This window comes from Diadema setosum, chromosome 16, assembly GCF_964275005.1.
Source record: "Diadema setosum chromosome 16, eeDiaSeto1, whole genome shotgun sequence".
Taxonomy (NCBI): domain Eukaryota; kingdom Metazoa; phylum Echinodermata; class Echinoidea; order Diadematoida; family Diadematidae; genus Diadema; species Diadema setosum.
Window position 1 is genome coordinate 12,925,758 of NC_092700.1, and position 20,677 is coordinate 12,946,434.

Sequence of the window (20,677 nt, forward strand, 5' to 3'; positions counted from 1 at the left end):
CTTGTTGCTGATACCTGGTACAGTTTTATTGATATCCTTTTTATACATAAGAAAATGATTGTGGACATGATAGGAAAACACACTTCTCTGGTTCCTGCAGTTAATGGCTTGTTCTTTAAAAGATTGGCTGCAGTCACATCTTCAAGCTGTTGATGGAGTCTTTCCCCTCATGGTTTAGATGTAACTTCCTCTTTGCTTTTCGATGGTCAAGGTACAATACAATCAGACAGACATTAGAATAGATGCATACAGTGTATATCATTGCCCTCAGCCAGCTGTCAAAGTGCAAAGGGCTATCCCATGTTGGTATCCCAGCATTCACATTGGTCCCTGCGACGTGGGGAAAGTCCCGTGCTGTGGGACTTTCTCCGTGAAAACCATTGTGTGAATGTTTGCTGGGACTAAATGTTCAAAATTGACTACTTATTGAAGTCAGATAAAGTGAAATAGTAGAACTCTCTTTGAAATCAGATGTAAATATTAGTAATCACATGGAATTTTACACTGTCTTATTTCTATTAAATAGTGACATTGGTCATAATGACCGTATCCGGGCAATTACCCCCAGAGGGCAATAGTTGATGTTTATTTGTTAAAACCATCAGGTAAACAGTATTATCTCATTTGATATGCATAATTGTAACTTTGGTGATGTGAGAACATGACAGACTTTAGGGATGGTATGGTATTGGTTGAGGTGAGGATTCAGTTTCAATATGTTGCGAGATACTTAGAAACCACTTAATGAAATGTTAAAAAGCATTAGGAATTTGCTTAGTTTTTAGATAAAAAGTGGTTTTGAAATGGCAAAGATATCCAAAAAACAAAGTAAAACAAAACAATTCTAATTAAAAGGTGGGTCCCAACTTTTATTAGGATTGCTTTGTTTCGGATATGTCAGCCATTTCAAAACCAATTTTCATCAAATGAATAAATTAATAATAAATTATCATAATAAATATTGGAAACCTGAAGCCCCATCTCAACTGAAATTGTATCATCCCTTTAAACATCCCATAACCTTCTCATCTTTATGTTTGATTTTAATTTAACTGCTATCAGTCTTTGTGTGTGCCTTTACTCTATTTACAGACATAAATCTACCGTTGTATTTATAAGTGGCGTTTTACAGTAAATCTGCTATTAGGCCAAGTATCAGAGAGATTGGCCTACTATAAATAAGGCACATATACATGCACTGCACACATTTGATATGGAAAATACCCCCCCCCCCCCACAAAAAAAAAAAAAGAAAAAAAAAGTTACACAAAGAACTGGAAGTGTGTGGGCCGAAAGCCAAAGTTCTGACCAATATGGGAAGCAGGCTCATTTCCTCTGTGGCTAGTGATCCTGGAAGATGAGGGAGTAAGTCCAGGAAACTGGCTCATCCTCTCATGGGTACAGCGATATGTATAGGATGTGCTTTTAGGTGACACCCCCCCAAAAAAAAAACACACACACACACACACCACACACACACACACACACACACACCAGAAAAAAAAAAGAATAAGAAAGAGTTGTTGACCTCATGTCAGTGTCATACAGAGTCTGTCTGTGTGAGTCTGGATTTGTAATAAAAGTGCTTCCTCAAAAGTGGTAACACACCCTTCCATCAATCTGATGTCAAAAAACTTGCCTGCTGGATTCTATGCTCTGACACATTAAGTCTGTGACCCATGCTATTATTTGCTCTTGAGAGATTATACATTCCAAAAGACATGTCACAGTTTTGGACAAAAATGTTAGATTTTAGTTAATCTTTAGGACAATCTGAAGTGTTCCTGAAAGCACTGGGATGAAAGCCTGATACTTTGTTTCTTATACTATTTAGCTATATGAATATTTCACTGAAAGCATACTGAAAAAGTGGAAATTTTTGTGCATTTTGTGCAGACTGAAACTAGCGTGAAAATAAAAGCAATGAATATCTTTGCTTGCCATATGTTCCAGCAGTTGATGACTTGATTCCGCGGAATTAAAAATGCACAAAACTCTTCTTACCCCGCCAAGCGCGAAAAATTAGTCGCGAGAAAATATCTACTTTTACAGTAGGCCTATAGTCAACTTGAGATTTACAATGTAGGCCAAGTAAAAAAGAAACTACCGATAGTTTCTCGTCCTCATGCCCAACCAATTTTGGTGCAGTGTCATTTTTTTAAAAAACATTTAACTATTTTTTTAAATGCCCCCCAAAAAATATTTAAAAATGTGTGTTTCACATCCCTGTTTGCATCTATTTTGAATTGCTACATCAACTTCTTGATATGTACTATGGCACATTGCATAGTCCCATACATAATCATGAGTGTTGGTTAGGCAGGTGATTCTCTTAAAGAATAATTTGCTTCTGCTAGCATATAGGCCTCACCCTGACTTCACTGCTTTATTTTTGTTAAAGATAGTGTGGCCTTATCACTGGCAAAAACTGTGTTTTTTTCCTTCTAGTAACAGTATTTTGCACTGAAAGCATAAAGACAATCTTGTGCCAGTCCATGTGTGGATAATAGACAGATTGGGAAAAGTAATGGCTAGATAACCAGAGTTTGACTATAGCCCTATCTTATAGTGGATGATGGTGCTGTAGTGGGAATTGTCTACACTTTTACTTGGCAGTCATTGTCCTCTGCAGGAAGTGACCTCTAACAATAGTCCTCTTCCACAGACAAAATTGGTTCACTACTCCAGAAAAGAAGCTTTCTTTCTTTTTCTTTTTAATTCTTTAGAATACTGCAGGTATCAGAGAAAGGTCTTTTCACCAAAGCTGCTCAGGGGAAGAATTACTGATCCTTGAGAGGATTTAGATCTTGAAGTCTTTGTAAGGTTGCAAGAGACCTGTGCTCAGCATTGCCTCATGTAAGCTTTACGATGTAGTTTCCAGACTTCTTTGTCTGATATTATAAAGCTTTTCTTTCAGTAAAAGATAATGCTGTCGAAGAGGATCTAGAAAGAAGTTAATTTGCTGGGAGATGCCAAAGTTCATAAATATTCAAACCTGTTCAGCAGTGCACTGAATGGTAACTTTGATATGACTTTCACTGAAACAGTGCATGATGAGAGCATGATATCAAAACTTGTCATATATTTGATGAGAAAGCTTACAACAATGCACAGAGAAACTTTCTTAACATTCAAAATATCATTGTCTCTGCAATGGGGTTATTTTTTCATGCTAGCAATTGTTTAAACACAAAGTTTGTCCATTTGTTCGCAATTTGTCACTTGAAACGTTATGAACGGACATTGATGAAACTTTCAGATTAGGTCCATTGTGGTAAAAGCAATAGGTGATTGGAGTATAGTGGTGATCAGGATTGTGATCTAGATCTAGGATAATTTTGAATGTGGGAGGGGGTATTTTTAGACTTTCTGCGTATTACACTGGTAAAAAGGGATGCAGCGCAAAGAAAGAAAGGGGGGGGGATCACAGAACAAAATCTCCAAGAGGTCTGTAAAATAAGTGGAATTCCGTGGGGGTGTTTTAGTGCAAAGAAATATGGAGCTTTAATAACTCATGCGTAAGTCTCCAAATCATGCGTAACTTTATGCACTGATTTAGCTTCTGTTTCACAAAACTCAAAATTGTGTGTAAGTCCTGTGTATACTGCATACAACCAGTGTAAGTCATGCAAAACTGATGCATGATCTAAAACCATTCATTCAGTTTTTGAAGTTAGAAATGGGCAAGGCCAGAGCAACGTCCAATCCAAAACTGCAGGAGTTTAGAACCAACACATACAAATTTCATATCAAGACTCTCATAAGCTCAATTCTCAAAGATGCAAGATACTAATACTATTATTACTCTGTTATTGGAGCAGTTGGGCAGAATTGCAAAATATTCACTACCATGCGATAAGAGCTATAGGTATAAAGGTGCATCTAACATCATCTTGCAGCTTAATAAATTTAGAGTCATTCATAAAGCATGCACAGTTACATTGGGTTAGCAACCCTGTGGCCTTGATGGAGTTTGATCTCTGTGGGGGCTTTTAGTGTTTCAGATGGTTTATACCATTGTGAGAAAAACCTAAGTTTTAAAAGAAAATCGCTAAAATTTTGGTGACTTTTATAAACAGAGCAAAATCAAGCAAGCAGAATTCGGTCAGACCAAGATTGATGTATAAAAGCTGTGCAACCTTCAGGTGAAACTCTTCTACATGTTAGTGTTGACAATGATAGCTTGAGTGAAAACAAACAAGAGTGAAAGTTTCATGAAAGCTTCACAATTGAGATGGTGATTATTGAGGCCCAAATTTTCATGCATTTTTAAGAAACACTGATAGTCAAAGTTACATTATACAATTTCATCACATCACCACAAATATGTGTAAAGTAGAATTTCAACAGTTTTGTATTATGTCACACAATACCAGTGTTCTTCAACAAGGCAAGGAGGAGGATGGCTGTGCTGTATAAAAGTTTCTCACCGCATCCTTGTATGGGATGATTCATTTTTCATCATGAAAGAGGACTGTATTAGTGCTTATTAAAATGTGTAGTAATCTGCAAAGTGCAGATAATCCTGTCTGCACATAGAGAAAGTTTCAGAGCACAAATGCATCCAAATTATAGAAAGACAGGACACTACCTACATGACAATTTCCATGCTTTCCATTATGATTTCTCTCTTGTCTTATTTTTGTTGTTGTTGAAACAGAAGAGAATTACAAGTGTAATTCTAATATTGGCACTAACTTGATTTATTTATTTTACAGCAGAAATTTCTATATAGAAATTCCTCTTATTGCTATTTCCTATGACAGTTGTTAGACATTAGTAGAAATTAAAGATTATGACAAAGCAAGAAAAAGAAAGATGATAAAACAGTCACCAAATACTAGCCTTTCATTACTTTGATTGGAAATGCATGAATAATTTATAATTAATGAATGCATACTGAGTTGGCCTTTCCAAACCCTGTGAACATTACACCAAATAATGTCACTTTTTGGAATAATTTGTAGTCTCCTCTGGTAGTAACTAGTGAGAGTTGTTTTTCATCTTTGCACAATTCTATGAGAATACTTCAGTGGTGATTGCAGATTTGCGTCAGGAGCTTGTGCAGTTTTCAAGGAAATCACATTAGGGAAGACTCATGATGAACTCACAGTGGGGAAGGGAAAGTCTGTTTCTGAGACTCTGAAATAGATGCTGTGAGGTTTTGGGGGTTTTTTTTCAGGAAAATTGGGCAAGCTTTAGGTTTTCTGTGTCTTGTAGGCAAGCAGCCAGCAGTCTTACCCAACAGCTTTGCAGGCTGTGTGGGTTGACAACAGCCTAGAGGTCAGCTGAGGTCAACCCCAGCTGGCATGAAGTAGGAGGAAGTTTTATATTGTGAAGAGGAAGGTCTGCTCTCTGTGGCTCTGGACTCCATGCCTTTTCTGCAAAGAAAACATGATGGCCAGCCATTTGCAACAGCCTCCATTTGTATTTCCCAAGCTGTGTATGAGCACAATTTAGTATCTTTTGATTCAATTTCAGCCAGTATGATTAGGTATTATGTGTATAGTATGTTTTATTTCCCTGCCAACTTCGTTTTGCTTTTGTTTTCTTCTTCAAAGGAAATTTACTCTACATGGACAACAGATATTGCTTATCGTTTCAGTAACATTTGTAAATCAAGTCACGATGCATATGACCCTGCCATAACTGAGAAAGAGGCAGCACTGCTAACTTACACATGTTTCTATTGCACATTTTGAGTAAACAACATGTACGGAGCGACACTTCTGTGTAATAATAGCTCATATTCATCCCTCCTTCACAGTCTGATACTAAAAATGGGGATGGTGTTATGCAGTAACAGTGAACTTGAAGAACCTCCCCTGTTCTCTCAATAGCATTCTTACTGAAGAAAAAAATACAACCCATGCTCTTGACATTTTGTAGTGTGAACAATAATTAGGGGCAGATGCTCATGTAAGATTGTATACCTTGTAGAAAACACTAGGCCCCTATATATTTTGTCCACCTCCTTTGTGTCAACCTGCCATGAGTTGAATGGCAGTGTTCTGCAAAGCTGTAGATGTGTGATACAGTTATGGGACTCAATTGTGTCATTTACTGGTGTCAAATGTTTCTAGTGGTATAACAAATACCTTGTTCCCAGGATTTAAAATCTAAATGTACAAAATTGGAAGTGAATGCTTTATGATACAGTGTATGATCCATTTTGCTCATTGAACTCTTTAGGCAGTGGAAAACCTGTGATTTACTGATTTATCAATACTTTATGGCTATTATGTGAGAACACCTTTAATTGGCTATACAGTCATTCTCATGCGATGAGGTCTGTAACAACTCTTCAGACGCATTCTCATGTGACTGGCTCCATAACTTTTTATCGCATGTACTGAATTGACGATCAAGTGCAGCAGGAGAAATTGAAGTTAAATTTAGCATGTAGCAGCAGGCCATTCTATTTTTGTATTCTCCTGTGTCATCGTTACAGGTAGTAGCCTTCATTTGAGAGCCTCTGAGAGGATCTGTGAAAAGACATGCACTCATTCTATCTTTACGTCCGTGCTATCTCCATCAGAATTTAGGCTGGACAAGATAGCAGAAAATCTAGTTTGTCTTATAAGTATGAAAGTGTAGAGCTTCAGTTTTATTCCAGACTCTCGTTTGTCCATGACTGAAAGTTGAAAACTTGCAGCTAGTCCAGAACTAAGCTTCTGTAAATGCATTAAACAGAACTACTGCATACTTGTGTGTTGCACTTTTATGAAATTGATGCATGTCATCACCTACATACACTACTTTGATAGCAGTTGGCAGTGGTATGCACTAATTGAACTTTATTTTTTGTTTCTCTGCCCTCAGAGTCCCTCTGCTCCAGTTTTTACTGATATTGCAGTCTTAATAGAAAAAGCAGTCTTAGATTTTATTATTATTATTATTATTGTTATTATTATTATTATTATTATTATTATTTGAGAATGTAGCAGATTTTGATACAATGTACTAGGCTCAGTAATACCACATCAGATGGAGATGTGCTATATAGATTTTGTACAAATTGCATTGAAGTCAAAGATCACTGAACATTGGTTAAAAGTGTTCACTAGCCTAAATATCTTCTATGACTGTCCAATGGTAATATATTAATAGAAAAGATAACAATAGGATAGTCAAATGGAGGAAGTTCATTTTGTATTTAGATTATATATTGTAGAATACATGTTTATAAAATTTCCCTCTTTTTTTGTGTGATATGTTTTGTGCAGTTATATTCTTTGTTGAAAATGAAAACAAATAATTGAAATGAAATAAATGAAAAGGGATAGAGATGATTGGTTCAAGGTTGAATTTGATATGCATTTGTATTCTATTTCTCTTTTCTTAACCTTTGGCCATTTTTTTTTTTTTTTGTTGGCATTAGAGAGGCAACTTGTCAACGACATGTTCTCGACTCCAAATTAATCATCATGAGATACACTTTGAACTATTGTATTACACTTGACCCCCCCCCCCCCCCCATCTGTGTGTAAGGTTGAGTAGTAAATATTACCGTAAACATTGAATTCTTTACAGTACTGTATTAATTTTTGCATATTTTGTGTTACTTTTGGCTAGCATGAATTCTAAAACCTGCCTAGATATCTTCACAATTTTCTACACACATTTTGAATGGGTTGACAATGGCACAGTGCGAATCAAAGAATCTGTGAATGTGTTTTTGAGCCGCTCAGCGCAAAAAAATAATAAATAAATAAAAAATAAAAATGAATCACGTGGAAATATTGATGTTAACAGTATGTACTTTATTGCTAACAGACATTAGTAGTTACATTATAAGTGACCTATCTGTCATTGCCTGTGATCACAAGTTTATGAAGATGTATTATATAAATGTGATTTCATGTATTAGAGGATGTGTTTTTCCCCAAATGATAACTTGGTGGTATAGACTGTCTGGTCAGAAGTATTTTCTGTGTTTTTGTTGTTGTTTTTTTTCTACTGCATTAGTAATTAGTGGGATGCTCTATCTTTTTTTTTCTCTTTGTTTTCATGATAACAAAAGATCATTCATTCTGACCTTCAGATAATGGGTGAGTCACTAAATGAGTAATGACGACACACACACTGTATGTACATGGATGAAGGTTGAATGGGTTGAGTAGCAGTACATGGTGAAAGATAGCCTAGTTTCAAGACTTTAAGTTTTCCTACATTGTAGCCTTCGTAGAACTCTGATTGCCTTGACCCTTCATGAGTCAAGTTGATGTTAGCTTTACTAATGATAACTGCTGACCTACATTGTATCAGTAGGACAGTTGCATCTCAAAGAAAAAAAAAGTAGCTAAAAACAAGAGTCTAGAGATGAGAAAAAAAGTTGAATCTCAAGGAGAAGAAAAGGAAATTGGTAGAAGAAGTTTGAAATGGACAGTGTCTGTAGGAAAGGAGTGAATGAATTTGCCATGCGAACAGTGAGGAGATCAATAAAATGAAATGTTTGTAAGTACAACTGTATGTACAATGTGTGTTAATATATGATTCAGAAGCTGTCCAAAGGAAGGATGGGTTGGTACACTGTATACTGGTAAAGATAGACAAAGAACTGCTATGAAAGTAAGTAATAGATGTCAACATCGGTTGATGCAGAGGGAGAAAGGTGAGCAGCTTAGGGGTTACAGCTCGTTATTCCGAAGGTTCGTTATTCCGAAGGTTCGTTATTCCGAACGCTCTTTATTCCTAAGATTCGTTATTCCGAAGGTTCATTGTTCCAAATTTCATTTTCGGATTTACCAATCTTCGGAGTAACGAACCTTCGGAATAACGCCACAAATTTTCGGATTAACGAACCCTTTTTCATTTTCGGATTAACGAACCTCTAGGTATAGGGAATTTGCGTGTTTCGGATTAACGACCCTTCGGAATAACGAACCTTCGGAATAGCGAACCTTCGGAATAACAAACAGCACCCCAGCTTAGGATGCCATCCTTGCATGATGAACAGGCGCTGATGACACGTTGCCCTTTTTCTTTACTTGTTGAGGTTCATACTATCTATTGATCGTACATTGCATTGATTTTTCCTGCAGCCTTTCACACAGTCTTCATTAATTCTGTGCAATGCATGTCTTATGAGTACAACTAGATGTGATTGATTTAGACGCCAGGCTGTGATCAAATAGACTTCTCTTGTCACAAGAATGATTGCAAGTATGAATTTATTTCTTTCCTTGTACTGTGTTGTATCTTTACTTCTCTCTATTTTCCTTTCCTCGGCCTTCTAGGAAAATTCATTGTTGGGCAGGTTGGAGTAATGATCTTGATCAGAGTGTGGAATTAGATAATGCAAATTATCCAGAATAGGTGCTATGAATACAGTAAGATATTGAAGAGTAGACTTAGGTACATAATGCACACTGTAGGTGGACGGGAAGGAGAGAACTAGCTGTGTCCAGTGCAGTGAGTGGATAGATGACCAGAATATCAGGAAGGATGGAGAACTTGGATTTGTATGAATGATGATAATGATTATTGATTTAAGATTTATCATGATCATTGTTATCGGCAGAAACTAATGTGCAGTTCTCCAAGACCCTGGTGGCTTTCACCAGCATTTACTAGGAATCAGTCCGTTCAAACCACAAGAAATTGTGTGATTGAGACCATCAACATTGTTACTGAAGATAAAAAGTAAAACAGCAACAACAAACAACAACAACAACAAAAACCAACAATAGTGTTACCATGGTTCCTAACTTGAAGTTTAAGTTTCATTGTATCCCAGTCAACTACTTGTATTACCAAACTTTGAGATACACCATGTATAAAGTTGAATTTAAGCCAGCTCAGAATGAACCTCAGTGCTGATGCTGCATTCTTCAATTGTTACACTACCAAACAGTACTCTTAATAAAATGCAGTGGCAGTGTAAGATCTCATTAATGATTTCTGTTGGTACCTTTAAAGGACAACTTCCTTATGTGCAATTACTGCTGCATGGAAAGACTACTACAGGTAATGATGTCATATGCGTCTAACAATATAAGGAAAATGTAGAGAGAATTCCTCAAAATTTCAATTTTTGATGAAAGTACACATTCCCTCAATTTGGTACTTATGATTGATTTAGGAGAGTTATCATTGATTTCTGGGACATAAAATCAATTATAAGTGTTGATAAGATGGGATCTAGATATCATTTCATAAGCTAAGTGAACCACTTAATAATCCTATTGATGCAGGAATGCATCTCTGTGGTCCCTGTAGAAAGTGTGCCTCTTCAGCTAATAGGCTGCTCAAAGGTAATTCATTGCTTTGGATTGGTCAGTCAGTGCAAAACAGGTAGATTAGCGTGATAAACATGAATAATGCATACATTAATAGAAATTGTAATTCATGTACATGATTCTTGAATGCATAATTTGTGGTCTGCAAATCCAAGTTTGAAAATTCCCTGTGGCAGCCACCCACCACTTGCCCACCCATTGCGTCTTGTCTTCCCTTTTCTCAGCCAGCACAAGCTGGATTTTAAAAAAAAAAAGTTACATGGCTTGGCAGAAGGCTTGCTGCACCCTGAAGTTGTGCGTAAATAGAAAACTAAACTGAAGCTTTTCATTATCCTGCTTGACTGGTCATGTGATTACTTATGTGGTCATGTGATCACTCGTTTGACATAAACTGCACAGTAACTCTTCTGCATCAATGAATGTCTTGTGTATTGTTATAGCCTGATATTATCTGTGATTAAGCTCAAGCAGAATTCTTCTGGTGTATAAAGATTCCTCTGCTCCTTGTCAGCATATTGAATGTGTTTACACCATATGATAGCAGATCTGGTATGGTATAAGGGTAAAGAGAATAATTGGGGTGTGTTTTCTTCGTGATGTGATCAATTTTTTTTTTTTTTTTTACTATCTTACTTGTTTTTATGTATCAATCCCACTCCTACAGATTTTGAGATCAAGAAATACCAGAAATGCAATGATGTGTATGCCAATTGTCTGTCCACCAACAAAACATCTCTGTGGCAGATTTTGGCATGCCAGCATTAGGGTGGCGAAGATGATCATGCCACATCCCAGCTGCAATGTGTACATTTTTCATAGAGTAGCTGGGATGTGGTCGTCAGTCAACCATGAAAATTAGCCTCACCAAGCCACTTCACGTACAACAAAAGGTCCAAGGACAATGAAGGTTACAATATTTTTTGGTACAATTTGTAGACTGTGCTTTTACCACAACTTATTGATACTGATTGCAACAGACTGACAGATTGCACTTCATCTGCATAAGTACCGGTAAGCAGTGATAATATTCATTGTTTAAGTACATTGTAGTAGCCATGATGAAAAATCATGGGCATACATACATACTTGGGTTAGATTCAAACAAATGATCTATTGATTACTGGCAATCAGTAAATGGCAATCAGGAGATCATTAGCTGTGAATCCAACCCGCATACACTATCTACTGTAAAACACAATATTTTTTGCGGCATGAGATTTTTCGCGAATTGGAGCCAGCGGCCTTTTTAGCTGCATGAAATTTGTGTGAGTTGCCTCTAACATTCAATGCATAGTGTAGACAAGAACTCTTACGTGCATTTTAATTTAGCGAATCTTGGCTCTCAAGAAATTGAAATGTACGCGAACATTCATCTTTTTACAGTATATGCCCATACATATATAGGCCGTGACAGGAGAAAAGGGCCCTTAGCGTTGTCGTGCACAAACGCCATAAAATGGTGCAAAAGTTTGACAAAGCAATATGGACAAAAAAAGATTTACTAGTTAACTGTGTGTGCATGTAGGAGCATCAAAAACTGGCAATGTTTGGGCAAAGCATGCTTTTTAAAATTTCATGATTGGGGCACTTAGGAGTGGAATTTCAAAAAACAGTTTGCATGTCTTAATACTTCAGGATTCATTCTACACTCTAGTGAAAACTCAGTTACAATATTTTGTCTCTGTCTTGTCAGTATAAATGGTGACGAGACACAGCACAAACATGAGACAAATACAGCACCAAACGAGGGGAAAATCATACTGGACTGTCTAGCACAAAGACAGGAACAACCGTCAGCTGTGCTGAGTTACTGTCACATAAGACTACCACACACGATACAACTTTCAGTTGCATTATGTATCTAAAGCGACTTTGGATCTGAAATAAACTTTTTTAAAGCGTGTTCATTCTAAGGCTATCATGCTTTATTTCGGATCCAAAGTCTGTCAGTCATGCGACTGAAAGTCATATAGGCCCGAATTCACGAAGGTGGTACAAACAAAACCATGGTCTAAACCATGGACAAAAACCATGGAGCGCCAAGTGTCAAACAGAATATTTCGTTACGAAATTGGTCATTTCGTCGACAAAATGACTGTTTCGTTAACGAAATTATCACTTCGTGGACGAAATGTTCATTTAGTTACAAAATGTTGTCATTTCTTTACAAAATAATCATTTCATCGACGAAATGACTGATTTCGTAGCGAAATATAGCATGCGACACTTGGCATTCCATGGTTTTTGTCCATGGTTTAAACCATGGTTTCATTTGTACCACCTTCGTGAATTCGGGCCATAGTGTGCGGCATTAATGCTGCGTTTATTTACTGGTAACTAAAGAGAGAGAATCACATTTCAAAATGCATTTGAATGTTGTTTATGGATGTGGTTTTAAGCACGTAGCGATGCGAGTGTTTTCACTGCCCAGCTGCTTTGTGCCGTTTGTTTTGTAACTGATGGTGTGTATACTGGAAGTTGACTTGGGCAGCTCAGAGATATAAACACTTTTTAAGATGGCATTGTATTAATCTACTAGCATAAAGGCGATCATGGTCTCTGACAGTTATACTGATATGTAGCCTGTAAGTTATTAATTTCAGACAGCTTGTCAAAATGTCCAGAATGTCTACGTATTCTTCATATGAAGCTTTTGTGTGCTTAAGATTGATATCCAAGTGAAGGGGTTACTGTATTTCAACAATAGTTTGTTGTCTGACTTGAACTTGATTTGACTTTCTCATGTGTGTACATACAACTGCATATGTTTCTAGATGACAAGCCGAGCTAGATGGATATGCTGATGTGAAAATAGCATCATGTTTTCATCAGCCATATCTTGATTTAATACCCCAGAGGTCAGTGTTAGGCGGAAAGTGCTTTGCGTGACTCATTAATTTGATTTTTTTTTTTTTTTTTATAGCCATTTGGCTGTCTGAGCTGTTTTACTTTCTCTTGTCTCCCTTTTTTTTTTCTTTGCAGTGATTGCATATTTGCTAAACTTTCACATGCCTTCTTGTATATTCAGAATTTTGTTTCATTGTAGTTTATCCCACTGAATCACATGACAACCATGCTTGAAATCTACACTGCATAAGAAAGCTGCTGACTATGTAGCTTCCAGTTTTCTCTGAAATAACTAAATCTGTTGACTTTGATTTGTTTCCAAATCCATAGTACTTTCCTTCTTTCTTGGTGTCCATCATAAATCCAAAACTATAACTCTAAAAATTCTACTGGTCTTGTCTACCAAAGGAGGTCAGTTGAGGTGAAAGTTGTTTATTATGCAATCAATTCCATCAGCACAAGAGTCATTGATTTGTTCTTCCATTTTAATGCCACAATTTGTTTGTCAGAGGGGACAGGAAAGCTTGAGGCTCTTTCTACTGGATTTTATAGAATATGTTTGTGTGGGTGGGGGGGGGGGGGGGGGGGGAGTAGGTTTTAGAAATTCACCCTGTCTTTCCCATACTCTGGCTACATGTAGCTGGTACAGTGATGGTGGTGGTGGTGTTGGCAAGACTAATCTAGGAAGTGACACATTTGGGAATGGGTGCCAATTTGGAGGCCTAGTGAAGTAGGGTGGGGTGCTTGGGGTTACCATGTGACAGTGTTTTCACTCAACAGTAATGGCCTTGAGACATGCATCTGTGGATGGGGTTGATGATGTTGTTCATGTGTTGTTCATTCCTGTTTTATGTGTATTTACTTGACATGAGCATAACAACTAACGGTACTGCCAACTGTGGGAGTAACTCTTTTGGGCAACACTTTCAAAGTGTAACATTTTATAATATGGAACAGCTGATCCTTGCTGAGTTACAGAGAAAACCAAGTGTTTAAGAATCTCTCATAACATCTCTTCTCTAAGTGCTTACTGGCATCTTTCAATTTGGGCAAATACCCATTTTCCACAGACTATCATGTCATCCATTCTAATATGCTATGATTCAGTAGATCTAGGAGATAACTGATCATGGTTTTGCAAATTTAATGTATTCAGATAGATTGTGTTCGTACAGTGCACTCCAGTTATAACGAACATGGTTCTAATGAAATTCAGGTTACAATGAAGTAAAAATTCAGGCTGCAACATTATCTGCTCTAGGGTTTTTATTGTATAGGTACCTATTTGTTTGGTTATAACGAAATTTCAATATAACGAAAGAAAACAGCGGGCTGTCCTGAGGACTTCATTACAGCAGGAGTCCACTGTACCCTCTTCAAAGGGAGATACCATCCTTGTGTGACTTTTTCTTTTGTCTTGTCTTTTTCTTTTTTTTTTGTCTGTTAATGACATACTGTTTGTCCTCACTTTTCCTTATAGTTGTATCTTCAGCCTTGGTATAAAATGTTATACACATGACAAACTGGTTCCATTGAAGACTTCTACTGATTTTATTCGTTTGACTTTCAGTGCAAGTAATACTTACATCATCTACAAAAATAGTGAATTATACAGCATGTGTGCTTAGGCACATTCTTTAGAAACAAGTGCTTGTGGTGAATGCAAGGAAGAACAAGGTCAAATCATTGCTGAAATGGAATGCTTGTGATTTATGGTTCAAAACCTTAATTACTACAATGGTAGACAAAGACAACAAAAAGGGAAACAAAAGACATAAACTAATGCAGTAGCATGGCATGTATATGGATAAGCATGAAAGCACACATACACTGTATAGGGTACATGTACTAAGCAGCAAGACAAAAGTTAAAGGGACAAAACAAAAATCAAAGCAGAATCGATTAGAAACACTGAGGGGTCAAAGGAATGAACAATGGTAAGGCAAGACATCAATATCAGTCCTGGAATGGGATAGTCCCCAAGGTACAACTTGTAGTCCAGGACCTAGGACCCTCTGTGCCTGTCATAATAGTAATATTGTACAACCTGTGTTGAGCCAAGAAAAACTGGGCTTGAAATGAGAAGTTATGCCTAGTTCATGTGTTTGTACTGATTTGAATAAAGTCAGAAAATAAAGGAAATAGAATGGTACAAGTGGGCTTGATTTTAAATGAAATTATGAAATGTTATGTTCTCACAATTATTCATAGATTACAATTGGTCATAGCCACATTTATATATTACAATAGGTGATGATGTTACCTCATCATTCTACCATTACCGGTACTGTGTACATAGAGTGATCCCTGCTGAATTGGGAGAGGTTGGGTGGTAAACTTTTCTCCTGTTAAAGCTGGGCTCCTGCTTATAAGGGGTGCTGGTATTGATCCTTTAATCACCCCATACAGTGTATGTAACCCAGTCAGTGGGCATCATACAATGTACAAAGCCATGCACAGTCGTGCTATCCCATGTTATCTGCAGTGATAAGTACAATGTACATGTGTGGGGTATGACACTTGAAGACAAAAACTCAATAAAAATTACACAGCAGTCACAAAGTTTGGGAAAATGTATCACTAGAACATCTCTTTTATTCAATCATTATGTAATTCTGCATGATAATCCTCTTCAGAGTTTACAATGCATATCAAGTTAGGATGCCTACAATGTATGGCAATGCAAGAAATTGGTGGTTCTGCTAACTTCAATTGAATGCACTTGTTCAAGTGAAATATAGGCCTACCCTTCAAATTCTAGCATCATTTTTTTTTTCTTCTTTTCTACTGATTGATTCCTCCTCTCTCTGTCTGTCCACACACAACACATTACATCCACAAAACACAGTGACTACATGTACAGGTTTGAGGGAGAGCATGGGGTGCACTTGAGAAAGGTGACGCTTGATACAACACTGGTGTGCACTTTATGAGTACAATCTGAGAGGCACAGTGCCACCCTCCTTCTGCCCAGCTGCAAATGTTTGACTCTGCAGTTGGCTGAATCTGTCTGAAATTTGTCACAAAGCAGCCGTAATGATAATTAAATGAAAATGCTATTATCTTTTCTGTGGATGAAGTTATTGTTTTTAGACATCATTGATCGAAAATGGACATGTTTTAGCCAAAAATGTCTCAATAAAATGGTTTGTGGTTCCCATCAAGTGGTGAAAATAACACATACATGTAGAAAGTTTGTTGCATTAAATTTTGTTGCACTTGCGCAGTGTTCCTTGTAAAGCTGTTCCCGATTTTTGGATGAGCACCACATGTCTTATATATCAATAAAATCATGCCTTTGGGCCATGATTCATCAGCTACCACCTACTCTGACTTAAAGTGATTACAAACTTTTCATGACTCGAAGATGTGCCATTGATAGCATGAATACTGATTTCTTTTCAAAACATTTTGACTCGGTGAAGATTTACATGCAGTTCAAATGGAGACTTGTGACTTGAAATTATCATGTCATCTAAATCTATGGATGGGCTAGAGTAGAATGACTGGTTTACAAATACATCTATAGATATTGCAATTAAGAACTGTCTTGTATGATTTCACAAGATTTCTGCCATTCTATTTATTTGATGTTTCTCCATTCAATATAATCAACTGGAACTTATAGAGGTTTTTCACTTAAATGACCTCTCTTCTTGTATAGGCTACTAGTATGGTCACGTGTGTGCCACTGTACCTCCCCTAGAGAATGCCACATTGTGTACATCCTGTGAGATGAAATGTCAGTAATTGGGTTTCAGCTGAAAACATCCTGTTCTCTCACAAGGTAGGATGGAATCATAGCTCGTGATCTGTGACTGAGGATGAAGTGGTGGAAACACGTATTTATACCCCTTTCAGACCGAGTTTTTACTCACTGGTAAGAGGTTGAATTCCTATTAGGTTAATGGGGAGATTTCAGCTTATTCAGGTGTGAGTTTCTTCAATTTGTCTCCCTCGAACAAATTGAAGAAACTCACACCTGAACCTTCACCCCTCTGAATAATATCTTTCTTTCATTCTGCTTATTGTCAGTTAATAATACATTTTCCATCAACCTTTTAGACCAAAGGGTGATAAAACCTGATGAGAATACTAAGCAAGCTTATACTGTATGAGTACCTCAGGTTGGTTTGCTCCACGTATGCAGCATCTTCATCAGCACAGACAGTACAGCAGTGCACACTTCTCTTTGTGTTTGTGGAACATAATTCATGTGAATTCCGCTGTCAAACTTGCACACAGCAACCACTCAGGAAATGTAGAATATGGCCATTATAGGCAGGTGACTGCTGTAGACAGGTTTGCAGCTATTTTCTTGCTTATCATCCGTGCTGAATATACCCTGTATGTAACAATCCGTGTCTACCATACACACGTCAAAACAAAAGGTCCCAGTTACTAATCCATATCTCTCAAGATTTTCATGATGGTACGCGTAGAACGTTTAGTACATGTAGTAGAAGGCTTCTCAGTGCATCACATATTTTTTTGTGGAAGATGTATGTAGCCCCCAAAGGGCCTACCCACTCTCAACGTTTCGTTCTTTACATTTTCAAATGAATGAAAACAGTAAGAACATATGCCTACTGAAATGTCAAAAGCAGGTAAGCCCTCTTCAGGGCCACACACATGTACCCAAGAAAGAATTACTAATTGTTATATCACATTGATTTTGTTTTTAGTCTTGGTTATAATTTCATTTTCCTCTTAAAAATTAAAGAGCGAATGTCAAATTCAGCATTGCTAGCAGAAAGAAAAGTTAGTCAGTATTGTGGATAATGAAAGGGGTCATCTTGAAACCTGTGGCAATGACCCTTCAATCACATGTAGGCTACAAGCTGGCAGACAATTACATGATATCAGGATGATTTGGGCATCCTTTCATGGTGGTTGCTATTAAACTGAGAAAGCTGTTTAAAGAATAAAAGCTGTTCATGTCCCTGACCACAAAACAGTGCTAGGGGTGGGTTAATGTGCTTGAATTAATCTCTGACTCATTGAAAGCCCCATACATCTATCTTGAAAAGTAACTTCTTAAAGGGACTTTACAGTACTGGTTGAGGTGGGGATTCATGTTTTGAACATTCTTAAGTGAGATAATGAGAAACTTAGAACTTATAAAATATGAAAGAGCATGTAATTTTAAGAAGGATTCAAAGTTTATTTGATAAAAATTTGTTTTCAAATGGCTGAAATATCCCAAAAAGTGATAATAATACTGTATACGCTATATATTTTGCGAGTCTAAATTTTCGCGAATCGCAAATTCCCGACGATTTCGCGAGTGGTTAAATTTGCGATCGTGGAGTCCTGTACTTAGGAACGGAGAAATGTACACGCGTACGTAACATTCACATCAGGGATCAGAGTCAATATTTTCGCGTGTTTTTAATTTCGCGAATGGCACCCGACTCGCAAAATTCGCGAAAATAAAAACGTTGCAAAATATTCGGCGTATACAGTAAAAGGCGACAGGCCACGCCTTTTATTAGGATCTCTTTGTTTCACCTTGTTTTTGGATATCTCAGCCATTTCAAAACCGATTTTCATCAAATAAACTTTTGATACCCCTTAGAATTGCATGCTCTTTGACATCTCATAGAGTGGTTTCTGAATATCTCGCAAAACATTCAAAGCAAAGTCCTCGCCTCAACCAGAACTGTACAGTCCCTTTGAAACTCAGAGGGCTGGTACTTTCTTCATTATTCAATGTATTTGAATTGGTTAGGAATGCCTAACTCTTCTGAACTACGTATAAATGTATGCTGTAAAACCAGAAACATTGGCAGCATAAAACTTTCACAAATTGCCATTGGCATTCAGTGCATTGTGTAGACAAACACTTTCACAAATCTTGGCTTCTTGCAAAATTCGCAGAAGTTTCATGGATGAGAAAATTTCTGGTTTGATAGTACCTACATATATCTATGATAAAGGTAAAACTTGCACTTTCATAACCGGGTCTCGACAGAAAATTCATGTCTGGCAAATTTTTGATGAGTTGGTGATGCAGGGTGTGACAGATTATCCATTGCAGAAAACTATTTCATCATCAAGGTATATGATATACAGTTGCATGTACAGTAATCATGTAGCACTTTTTCTGAAGATAGTGTGAAAGTTGACTATGGAATATGAATAAATATTCTGCATCAGTTTTATTGTGCCTGAATAGTAGACTAGGCAGCAGAGTTTATCTGAGGGTGAAGGTAACACTGTGGCTTACAACTATATGTACACTTGTCCTGTTCACATTTGCTCTTCGTAATTCCAAGTCAATATTCCAAGTTGAACATTAAAAATAAGACACATTTTTGTGAGGCTTTTACAGCCTAGCTGCCATTTTGAATTTACAACATATCTTGTATCTGTTCCAGACATTCCAAATAGGAAAGCTTATACAAATCCTTACAAATGCACATGTATAGAAGACCTCAGAACTTGGAGTTGCGTGATAGTAACAATGATATTGTGGCAATCTGGTATTAGAAACAATAGGCCCTATCTGAAGAACAAGTCATTTATGATGGGCATGCTCTGTGTTGAATTCCCAAGGTACATGTATGTACATGCACAGGGATATATTGAAAGGCATGTCCATGATTAGAACCAAGGAGGTACTAGATGAGCTCGCCTGCTACCTCCTCGATTAACTAGATGAAAAATCCACACAGAACTTGACGTGACAGTGTGTGATTGGCTCTTTCTTTCCCTTCAGAGCAGGGGGAGAGGGGAAAGGGGATTGTTGGCCCATCTGAAGTGAAAAGGACAATTCACCCTGCCACCAGGGATTTAATTTAAGGACAGGTTCATCCTACATGTGGTTTGAGTGAATGCAGCAATATAAGTAGATCACATCAGATAAATTTTAAGGAAAATCAGACAGTCCGTCCAAAAGTTATGAATTTTTAAAGTTTCTGCACAGTTACTGCTTGATGAGAAGACTACTACAGTTTATGATGTCACATGCATAGAACGTTAAAAGGATAAAGAGAATTTCACAAAATGTCATTTGATGAAATTTAAACACATTCCATTGTCTCATCACTGATGTATATTAAGGGTAATATTATTCCCCCTGCCTTCTGAAAGAGGCAGGTCAAGTACTCTTTTATTATGCAAGAAAAGTGAAAATAATTATGTTGAATTTCTTTATCTTTTATATTGTTCTACACATAGACATCACGAGCTGGAGGAGTCTTCTCATTCAGCAATAAGTGGCACTGCTCTTCAAAAATTCATAACTTTTGAACACATTGTCCAGTTTTCACTGATGTGTTCTATTTATGTTGCTGCATCCTCTCAATTCACGCTAAAGGGATCGTATAGTTTTGGTTGAGACTTAACTTCAGGTTTTTATCATTTTTTGGTGAGATAGTGAGAAACCTCTTATGAAATATGAAAGAGCATGAAATTCCATGAGGATTTCAACGTTTATTTGATGAAAATTGATGTTGAAATGGCTGAGATGTCCAAAACCGAGTGATCCTAGTTAAGTGTGGGACCCACACTTTACTACGATCTTTTTGTTTTACTTTGTTTTTGGATGTTTCAGCTATTCCAAACCCGATTTTCATCGAATAAAC

General features: G+C 37.1%; 1 protein-coding gene across 1 annotated transcript in view; it reads left to right on the plus strand.

Moving 5' to 3' along the window:
• The window catches only part of LOC140240140 (uncharacterized), a 56,807-nt gene that overhangs the window by 16,406 nt on the left and 19,724 nt on the right, over positions 1-20,677 (plus strand). The gene's annotated exons all lie outside the window — the stretch shown is intronic.